Genomic DNA, 11539 nt, shown 5'->3' on the forward strand with positions numbered 1-11539 from the left:
TATTTTCAATAATATTCCCACTTATTAACTAGGTTTAATATTCCTAGTTAACTTAGCGGGTTCGGGAATATTTATGACTAAGTTTATTTTAGGTCCCGTTAACTCGGGCCTTTTATCCATCTTATTCCTTAAAAGCTTTTATTCACTTCTTATTTAATATTAGGATTAATTATTTAAATCCTAATACTTACCGGGTAAGTTTTACCACTAACGGTATTTTACCCGTCTCTTAGTGCTAATGTGGTTTGATCACCAAACCCACTTTCGGGGTGTTACACAATTGGTATTGTTTTGGTTATACCTTCAAGTGGTTATTCTTACAAGTGGTATAGAGGTTGCTTGATTGCAAAACGGTAAATCAGAGACATTAAGTTGCACTTGATTTACTACATATGCATAAAGGACAGAGATGATGAACCATATCCCCGTACTTAACAAGTGGATAATCTACAAGTGATAAAAACAAACTCATTTTCCGGAAAAATCATTTTGATTAAAACAAACTTAAGTGCTTTGAAATCTAAATGAGAAAATGGTTTGTTGAAAGGAGGAGCTCGGATTGTTTATGCCTTAGTGGATGGCGAATTGATGTAATTCGATGTCAGTTGTCAAGTTTCTGTATAGTTTTAGAATAGGGTCAAGAGCTTAGTTTGTTTTCAATTTTTCTTTAATGTGTTTGCATTTTAAGGGGAGTAGAAAATTTTAAAATCCAAAAACATTAGAAAATTTGAAAAATACAAAAATATGATAAAACCAAAAACGAGTTTTTGATGTATAAAAGAAGAAATGATAGTACATCAGTGGACTGTCACAACATGCTAAAAAATTGAAAAGATTAAAATGTGATAAACAATCTCTCTGTGGATGTGTCAGTAGATTTTTACACATTTAGTAAATTGTGACGAGATATAAATCTAAAAATTCGAACTTGCTTGTTCTGTGGGTTAACAACTTCTTGGATATATAGGTAACCCCTGAAATCTTGTTTGAAAGGTCCCTTATTCTGAGATACTAGGTGTTTATGCTCAGTGATATCTGGGGTATTATCCCGGGACTTCTGCTGTATGGAAGTACTGACCTAGTCCCCGGATAATGCTTTCTGCAAAAGCTTGAAAAAGCATCGCCCTCAGCATGCTGATGAAACAATAAAGTTGATAGTCATTGCTGTTGTAATCAAAAGATCCTCTAAAGGGGACACATCCAAAAGTCGAAGCTGTCATCTCTTTGCGTATACAGATGTATCAACTTGAGCTCTCATGGCCCTCGCATTTATCCCCTGACAGATATCATCTGTGGTATACTCACCTGTAAGACTGAATATTGGGATCTGGATACGGGAGTATATTCAAGTAGTGGGACACACAGATAAGTTTAAGTATCTAAGACATTAACATCGTATCTCGAAACAGTTGAACTTTGTGTGAAAATTTAAGTGGACGAATATACTGACAATCTAGGTGAATTGTTTAGAACTTAAAATGTAATGCAGCTTAACGGTGTTCGTGACATGTCTCATAAACTGATATGATCCTCTTACGCAAACTCACAAAAATATTGTCTGTAAATATCTCTTTACTGCATTTACTTTCTTTTAGAAAAATCCAAAAAGATTTTGTGTGTGTTTTAGCATAAATTTTGAAAAATTCCAAAAAGATTTTCGACAACTGATGTTAGAAAGCTGATTTTCAAAATCTCAAGTGCTAAACATGATGACATTGTTGTGAGGGGGAGTGTGTTTTGAATGTCAAAATGTATTTTTAATCTAACAAGTGGTTCATCAAAGAGGAAGTTCTTATGAGAGGGAGACGTTGTTGGTGCATATGGATACATTGAAGTGTTAAATTTTGAAAATTTACTTCTGGGTTAAGAATGTGCAGGCATAGCCAGGTTTCGATCTTGAACCTGATTATAGAGTTCCAGGTTCCGATACCTGAGGTTTTTGTGATTTTAATAAGCCAGGCTGCGATCCCAGCAAATTGAGAGGGGGAGTCTGAAGACATTCGTGTAGACAAAGTATTAGCCAGTCTATCGATCGTAAGCAGAACTAGAGCCAAGTTTCGATCTTGGAAATTAACAGCTGTGGGATGGAAAGCCAGACAACGATCCTGATACAGATGCTGCTGAAGAACAAAGAAATACCAGCACATTGTTAGGGGGAGTCTGTTGATGAAGATAGAGAGAGGAAAGCCTAGAGACTGATCAAGACCGAAGAAGTGAAGACATGGCATTGTCAAAGACTCGACGACTCGTCAACATCTGAGGGGGAGTCTGTTGGTGCATACATATGTCGAATTCGTCTTGTATCGAGTCTTAGATTGCATTGTATAGATTAGGGCATGTTTTACGAGAAAATAGGAGAGTGTATGTGTATTAGAAGCTGATTTCGCTCATAGTGTCAGCTGGGTGATTTCGGGCGAAATCACAATAGCTGATTTCGCTCCTGGGGACAAGTTTCATCTGGGGCGAAATCTGAACATTATAAATAGGGGTCTCTTGAGCGAAATCAGTATCTGTTGCCTTGTATTCCATGCCGAACTGCTGCCGGTGTGAAGACTGAGTGTAATTGCTGTTAAATCAATACAATCAGTAGTTAAAGTGAAGAATCAGCTGTTTCTAATTCAATTACTTGTTTTCCGCACCTGTAATTGATCAAAACTCCTCTGAACGACTCATTATCACCATATTGTTGCTATCAAGTTTAAGGATGCATTCCGCGGTAAATGATGGGCCTGATATTAAGGGAACTATAATTATACCCTAATGAAATCTGGGGGATATGATTAGATATGGGTGGTGATGGTGGTGGGGTGGGCTGAAAGGAGGGCGGAGAAGGTAGGTAGGTTTTTGGGGGTGATGAGGATGGTGATGAAGATGTTTCTGGTGGCTAGTTGGTGGGTGAGATCGAGTAGTGATAGCATGTGGCCTTGTGCTGGGTAGGGGAATACTAGGATGTGGGTGTTGGTGTTCGTCATAGTTGGTCGGCGGTGGTGTTTGTGTGGATAAGGTAGGAGTAAAGATCGTGAATTGGGGTGAGGGATTGTCGGGTTTTTGTCACTATGTAAATGTTACAACCCAATTTGGGTGCATCTTGACCATCGATATATAATATAATAACTATTAAGACCGTTACATCAACGAACGTTAAACACATGACATCATTAAATTATTTTTTTGACCGTCTTTTATTTTATTTTTATTTTTTATGTGAAGCTAGGTCATTTAATTTGAGACACATGTCTTTTAGAGAGTAAGTCTAACGATCAAACCCGACCAATAAAGTAGTTTAAGATTATTAGTGTTTAGAGAGTAGGTCTACCGATCAAACCCGGCCAATAAAGTAGTTTAAGATTGTTAGTGTAAAAGTTTAAACATGGATGATAAAATAGTTTACGATTACTGATGTAAAGTAGAAATAACATTTGTCGTTCAAAAAAAGTTAAATTATTTTTAGTAATTTAAACTATTTTCTTTAATAGTAAAATAAGGGTGTTAATATTAACACATGGTAAAATCTTGTTTAATGTCACGGCCCTTGGCCCCGGTTTAACCCGGTCCAGAGCCGCGAGGCAGGAAATCCCGTGGTATTTATTTAAATGACAGCGGAAGCTTTCTAAAATAGGATCTTTTTAATAGTAAAACTGCTCGTTTTATATAATATAGGGATAAATCCCATAATTTACAATAAGGTGATTTCACAGGGAAATCTTTATTTCTCAAAACATGTTTCTTTATTTATTTACATTGAGCCACTTTTCTAAGCTTGTAGTGCTCCACTGCACTTTTCTTTGCTCACAACAGATCACCTGAAACATGTTTGAAAAAGGTTTTGTCAGCAGGGAAATACTGAGTGAATCATTCATTTTACTAAAACGACACATTTGTTATAATTCCCAGTATTAAGAGCGATTACAATGTTTCTGATATCAATCCAACTACCCACAGTATTTGTCACTCGACCATCCACTGGCTAACCCATTTGTCCAATGGTGTCTGTGACTGTGGTCAGATCACCCCTTGGCCACCCGTTTGTCCAAGTGTGACGGGAAACAAGTAATGTATACAAAACCCCACATACCGGCTGTAATTTGGAGATTACATAGACTTAATCCCTGTAATTATAACTTTGAAAATAGTTTGGAGTTTTCGTAAAACAATTGATAAAAAGAGAATGACTCACATTGTGGATTTTACGAGTAGAGTATAAGCCTACTGATTAGCCTTTGATTAACCTAATTTAATTCACAATACACACAAACGGGGTTAGTAACTAATATAGCAGTTACGACAATTCACGAGATTAAACCCTCACAATGATTAGTATGGTGCAATACTTAATAATTCAACGGATTCACAACGAATAACAGAGCATAGTCCGAATTCGAACAGCACTCAAATATTCAAGTTGAAATCACGACGAATAACAAAGTATCATCTCAATTTGAGCAGCACTCAAACAATTGTTGGATAGTTATAATCGATCGGACGTTGAATCGTAATAGCGATCGAGTTATTACCCTGATTGCGGCAGCACTTCGTGAATCGTGTGTGTTAATTGTATTGTTTCTGCTATAACTCGTTCTACGTAAAGAAATTTTACGTCGTTTCAAAGACAGAATGCAAGTGCCAATGTCGGCTATTTATACTGATTTTTGGACACGCTTACGGACCGTAAGCCACTTCCCTTACGGTCCGTAAGGGAAGCAGTCTAGTTATAGGGTAGCCAGGTCTGGGACTAGCTATGCTGAGTTGACAGTTTAGAATTTTCGAATTTTGACAGCGAGAATTGTTGATAATCGTCACTAGGATTTTACCCCCCCCCCCTGAGTTTTAGGGGCCCTGATCCTGATTCCAATTGTTCTGGAAATTTTAGGGTTTATGCAGAATCACTCGGGTTTCTCAATTAGGGCTTCCTTATTGGATTATCATCCTAATTATTAATTTTAGTGAGAGTTGTTACATCCTCCCTACCTTAAGAAAAATCTCGTCCTCGAGATTTACTGGAATAGATGAGGATATTTGCGCTTCATTTCTGATTCTAGCTCCCAAGTGTATTCTGGTCCTTTCTTTGAATTCCATTTGACCTTGACCAACACTACTCGTTTGTGCTTGAGAAATTTAACTTTTCTATCTTCTATTTGTAGTGGTTTTTCTACAAATTTCAGCTTTTCGTTTACCTCTACATCTTGAAGAGGTACTACCAAGGATTCGTCTGATAAACATTTCTTGAGATTGGATACATGAAATACATAATGTACTCCAGCTAGTTCTTCTGGTAGTTGTAAACGATAAGCTACTGGTCCTATTCGTTGGATCACTGGGAATGGTCCGACATACCTTGGACTCAGTTTTCCTTTCTTACCAAATCGTACCACTCCTTTCCAAGGAGAGACTTTCAAAAGTACTTTGTCTCCTACTTGAAACTCTAGTGGCTTGCGGCGATTGTCTGCGTAGCTTTTCTGGCGATCTCGAGCCGTTTTCAGTCTTTCCTTGATCTGTGTTATCTTGTCAGTGGTTTCTTGCACAATCTCAGGACCTGATAATTGACTTTCTCCTATTTCTGCCCAACAAACTGGAGTTCTGCACTTGCGTCCATACAGTGCTTCGAATAGAGAAGTTTTAATGCTTGACTGATAACTATTGTTATAGGAGAATTCAATTAAAGGTAAGTGGCTATCCCAATTACCACCAAAATCTATCACACATGCTCGGAGCATGTCTTCCAAGGTTTGTATCGTCCTTTATGTAACACCCCGAAAACGGGTTTGGTAATTAAACCACGTTAATAAAGATGAACGGGTAAAATAGCGTTAGTGGTAATATTTACCCGGTGAATATTAGGACTTAGACAAACAATCCTAATATTAATTATAAAATTTAATAAATGCTTGAGAAAACAATGTTATAAGAAGCCCGAGTTAACGGGACTTAAAATAAAACGGGTTATGATTTCCCGAACCTACTAAACTGACTAGGAAATAAATAACCTAGTTAGTTGGTTCTCTCACTTTAAAGCATGAATAAAGTTAAATTTCCAAGATATAAGTTAAACAAAAGGGGAGGGACCAATGTTGCTAAATTTGAAACTATTATTATTAGTTTTAAAACAAATAAATAAAACCAAACACCTCAAATGGAGGTCCTGGTCGAACAAGAACACAGGGGGCGACACTAGCTCCCCACCAAACCCTAATGCATGTCAAATTTGATCAAATTGGAGGTTCAATTCAGTCCCAAATCAAGTTCTAAACACGAATTAGTGATCACCTCACTGAAGGGATCACAAGGTATGCAAAATTCTTGTATTTTGATTCATCTCAAGTTCTAGGTTAATTGTGAAAAACTGAAAATTTAGCTTGATTGTATCATGCATGAATGAAATTAGAAGGGATATGGTGTCTAGGGATGAACCCTAGGTGAATTCTTGTTAAAAGGTTTCATGTTAATTATAGAGTTCATAATCACCATTGTAGGTGATTAATGAACTTGAAGAAAACTTTATAAACCCTAGAATTATGATCTTGCTCTAGAATAATCTGAATTTAAGAGTAAATTTCAGAAATATGGATGTTAAGACTTGTGTAGAATTGTCTAATCGAAGTTAATTTAGATGATAATTACAAGTCATAAACTTGATTTTGATGATATAAAAATCTAACCCGCTAGGTGTTTGATGAAACGCCTAAGTGAGGATTAAAATGCTAAAAGTTGGGTAAAAACGCAGATTTGATTATTATAAATAATTATGCGTTAAAGCTTATGAAAAAAATGGGTTTTAGATGATTTAATGAAAATTGATGTTGTATTGGTGTTTATAAACACCATACTAACTTGTATAAATGAACTACTTGAACAAAAAGGGGAAATTGTTAAGAGTTTATACTTGATTTGAAGTGGGTCTTGACATAAGAATTAAACTCATAATTTATGATTTAGTTCAATAAGAAAGTAGTCAAAGATTCATAAGGTGTGAAAGTCATGATTTAGAATGACTAATCTAACAACCTTGTGAATGATGAATGAAAGTAGGCGTTTAACAAGCTAGGTGAAGCTTGGGATGGAAGCGGGTCGATCGAAGCTAGTGAGAAAAGAAAAGCGTAATTCGGATGCAAAGTAAGTGAAACTTACACCTTTTGTAAAATATTTAGTTATTCTAAAGGTTTTAATTTCGATAAAAACAATATTGGGAAAATATGGATTTCCGACGCAATTGATACGAGTCGGGATATACGCAAAATTTGGTAAAAACCATAATGAAGGATAAACATGGATAAATGGTAATATAGCCGTAAATGACAAGCATATAATGAATCTGGGAATGTTACCGTATGGGGTAATTCATAATAAGGATAGAAATAAAATGGTAATTTAGTCTTGTGCCGACAAATATAAGTAAAAGATTACAAGACACCCTACGGCGTAAGCCGAATTGGGTTAGCTAACGAGATGGTGTATATATGTATATATATACCATTCTAAATTCAAATGCAAAATGTTTGGTCATTTAGATCAAACGGGTCAAAGGGTGACTTGTAGCACCATTTGACAAATGACGACTAATAAGTATGTGTCAAGTCTTATGCTTACAGGATAATAATGGTTTATGGATTAGAATGCTACGAATTAGCATATTATAGAGGCAAGGTATTGAAACGGATCAATAAGTTGATCCGAGCCAGGTACGTATAAATATAGTTGTGGAAAATATACCTTATGGTCAAATAAGTAGCGAAAGCCCTTCGTAGTAAATGAGGGGCTAATGTTGACTAAAATGCCCTTGAAGGGTAAATTGGGAAAACGACCCATAAAGGTTGTTTAGAAACTTATATTATGATTTTGTAACTCTTAGATGCGTATAAAATTTGAACACATAAATTTTCAAGGGTTAAATGCCTCAAATGCGTCTTGCCGTAAAATGACATATCCGGGAGATAAAACTCGGAATAGTTAGTTTATTTCATTAAATCCACCACAATCATATTTGTGGTGGAAGACTTTTCGTTATGAACGAGTGGAATCATGAGGCATAGGAGAAATGGGCGTAAATTATGTTTAAAAGGACATAAATACCCATAACGGGTCAAAATAAGACTATAATTAAAGACGGGTCAATAACGCGTAGGAACCCGTGATTGGAACCTAATATGATATGAAAATGTTGGAAATATTGGGTTCGTAAGGAATGGAGGTCAAACAAATAAGTTGGTTTGGTAAAAACATGAACGGGTCAATATTTGGTAAAAAGGGTAGTAAGCCAAAGACTTAAAAGTCTGAAATAATATTAATCCGGATGTCGGATTTTAACTCCATAAGAAGGAGAAATAAATTACGGACGCGTAGGAAGAAGAATCACCTAAAACGGACAACCGAGCAAAAAGTTATGAGCGTTCAAAGTTGAGTTTTGGGAATTTTCCGGAGCTGGGCAGATATGCAGGACCAGCTCCTGGACTTGTTGGAAAACGTACTCCCCCGCGCCACGCGGGGGAGACACTGTAAACTGGCGCGACACGCGGAGGCTTCCGCGCCACGCGACAAAGTAAACGAATCCTGCCGCGACACGCGACAGGATCAGTTTTGAAATTTTATTTTATTTTTCACATTTCGATGCTAGAACTCGTTTATACACGGAATATCAATGTCAAAACTAACATTTAAGGTGGTTTTGACTTCAGGTTTTTGTTGGGGTTGTCCGGATGAAGATCAAGGTCGTTGAAGAACCGAACACGACCAAGATACAAGCTTCCGCTCGACGTTTCGTTGTTAATTTCAAATGACGAACTTAATTAGATTATGCTCTAAAACTTTTAAATTTGTAAAAGTTTTTAATAACCCATATTTTCGCTATATATGTAATCCTAATTACATGATTGCTTTCGTAAATTATACGTTAAACTCGATGATATAAGAACGGGTGTTACAAGTTGGTATCAGAGCCTTGGTTTAAGAGATTCAAGTATGGTGGGAAAACTATGCTTGGACTTAAACCTTACGCTCTTAATAAAGATTGGTGTTCGGTTCGAGGCTTGATCGCAAATCCGGTAAGTACAAGTATGTTAATAGTTTAGCATGTTAAAGTGTTGTAAAGAACACCTAGGGCTATCGTGCGATACACGTTACCCCAACTAAATCGATTGATATAGTTGACGAAAATACGCGCGTTGACGCGTATAGTAGAAAAAGCCTTGTATTATAATACGGGCGATTATTGAAGTTGACGTTACTAACTTTTGTGAATGTTTTATTTGAAGGACACTCGTGTTTGAAGACGACGAGAGTCAACCGAATTGTGGATATGATGATGGAACGGTCCGAAGTATGACAAGAGGAGCATGCTCACCGAGGACTAAATCGCGTAATGACCGCGAACAAGGTTAATGGCAAGGAACGCCCGTCGGGGAAAACATTACCAGGTGCACATTTTAAATAATCGCACAAATAGTAGTATGCAACAAATAAGTAGAAATTGAAAGTTGCATATGTAGATTAGAAACTTTGAAAAAAACCCGAATAGAAAATGTATTCGGGATATTGTTTCCAAGAGAAACAAATAGAGGCGTTACTTACATAGGGCGTGATGTGAAAACTATAAAAAGGTCATGTGTGTCATGTGTTAATCGCTTACTCTGGCCAAGTAAGTAGTGGCATATGATACCATGAACTTCTTATGGCGGACACGTTTACATCCGATGTAGAAAGGGTGGGGTGAATGGGACTAACTTAAAAGTACCCAAATGAATCAGATGAGAAAAATATTTGATAATAATGTAAACGCACAGCCGGGTGACGGAAACGTATTACATTAGAATGACGAGCCCGAGTGAAGGGACAAAGATTAATGTAAAAGGATTAAGGTATGCAATTGGGAGGGGTGTGCTTACACTCGAACCCGGAGGATGCAAGTATGTCCCTTAACGGGCTGATTTTGTAAAACGCCAAATTGAGAACAAAGTAGGAATATAAAAACGAAACGAAGTCATAATGCATACTGTAAGGTTGCAATAATAACGACTTCGGTAAAACACCCGGTTGGTGGGTAAGGATTTAAACGCATGCGTAGACTGAGAAACAGGAACGCGAAATAGAAAGTCAAAAGACTCGGAATATGAGTCATGACTAAAAGATGACAAGAATTTTCGCAAACATAAATTTTGGTAATTACGTTCAACCATTTCAAAGTTGGACGGGTCAAGTAAAGAATGAAGTTTGACATTCATGAGTGATGAAAATTCACCCAAAAAGAGTCAAACGAGTCAATTAAGGAATAACGCGTGATGAAATAGGAAAACGCAAACCGGTGAAACTAGAAGGCTAAAAACAATAAGATAGAAGGACCCGGGTAATGGGTTGTAAAGGAGTATAAGTATGAACCGGGTAACGGTAAGTTTAGGACAAACTGACGCGTAAATAACGTCAAAAGTCATAAAGTCAGAGGATTAGTCCGGAAGTAAACAAATGAAGCCTTAGACTACGGTCAAGGTCAATTGAAGTTCAAGAGCGAAAATAAACGATTCCAAACATAATAAGAGATGCCTTGAAGCTATATATGTATATATACATTTGAATATAGACAAGAATAAAAGATGATCTACGGGATCATCATAACCTACGGGATTAAACACAGTGTTAAGGTCTACGGGACCAAAAAGACCCTCGGGTCATAAAGGAAAGGAAACGAGTTGTTAATGTCTCACCTTAAAAAGGTGAAAATTTTAAAGAAATAGCCTATGAGGCTAAGTGGAAGGAACCTACTGGTCAGTAAGTGTAAGAGGGGGGAACTTGTTACGATTCCCCGCATGAAACGAGAACGGAAAACAATAAATTAAAGGTTGTCAATATCCCGGTATGGGTAAGCGACAAAAGTTAAAGAGAAGATCCTAAAACCAAAACTTCAGTTTTAGTAAGAAATAACGTATTACAAATATAAATTCCGTTAGGAATTTAAATAATAAGTATGAAAGATACAAGTCCTGACACTGATAGGCGCAAGGCAATATATTCGAAAAGTGATATTTTCGAAAATAAAAGTTTGATGTAAATTAAACATGATGTGACATGATCACGGTCAAGAAATGCAATGTGAAAAGTAGAATCACATTATAACCAAGTGAGTGGTAAAAAGTAACTGGACTAATAAGTCGAGTTAGTGAGACCGGTTAAGGTCATTTAAATAAAATTGGTCGCTTGTAAGCGGTGGATTCGGTATAACTGAACCGAATAAATGAATTTGAAAACAAAAGAAATTGTTGCTAAAGGTGAAAGATTTCACTAAAGATCTTTAAACGGGTCAAAGTAACGGATTCATAAGGAAATTCGATAGTATATGAAAGCGATGGATATCGCTAAGTTAACTAAACTAGTGGAAATAACGAGATTACGTTATTTCGAAGTTACACTACGTCGTATGAGATATGTAGACAATTAGTAACCAAAAAGATGTTACCGTACTTTTCAGGTAATACTAACGATTGGTTAAAAAGTATAAGTAATGTTTAGAAGATTTCTCGGCTCAAATACATTGAGTTTAAACTAAATGAATTATGTA

The sequence above is a fragment of the Helianthus annuus genome, chromosome 2 (genome assembly GCF_002127325.2).
Source record: "Helianthus annuus cultivar XRQ/B chromosome 2, HanXRQr2.0-SUNRISE, whole genome shotgun sequence".
Classification (NCBI taxonomy): Eukaryota; Viridiplantae; Streptophyta; class Magnoliopsida; order Asterales; family Asteraceae; genus Helianthus; species Helianthus annuus.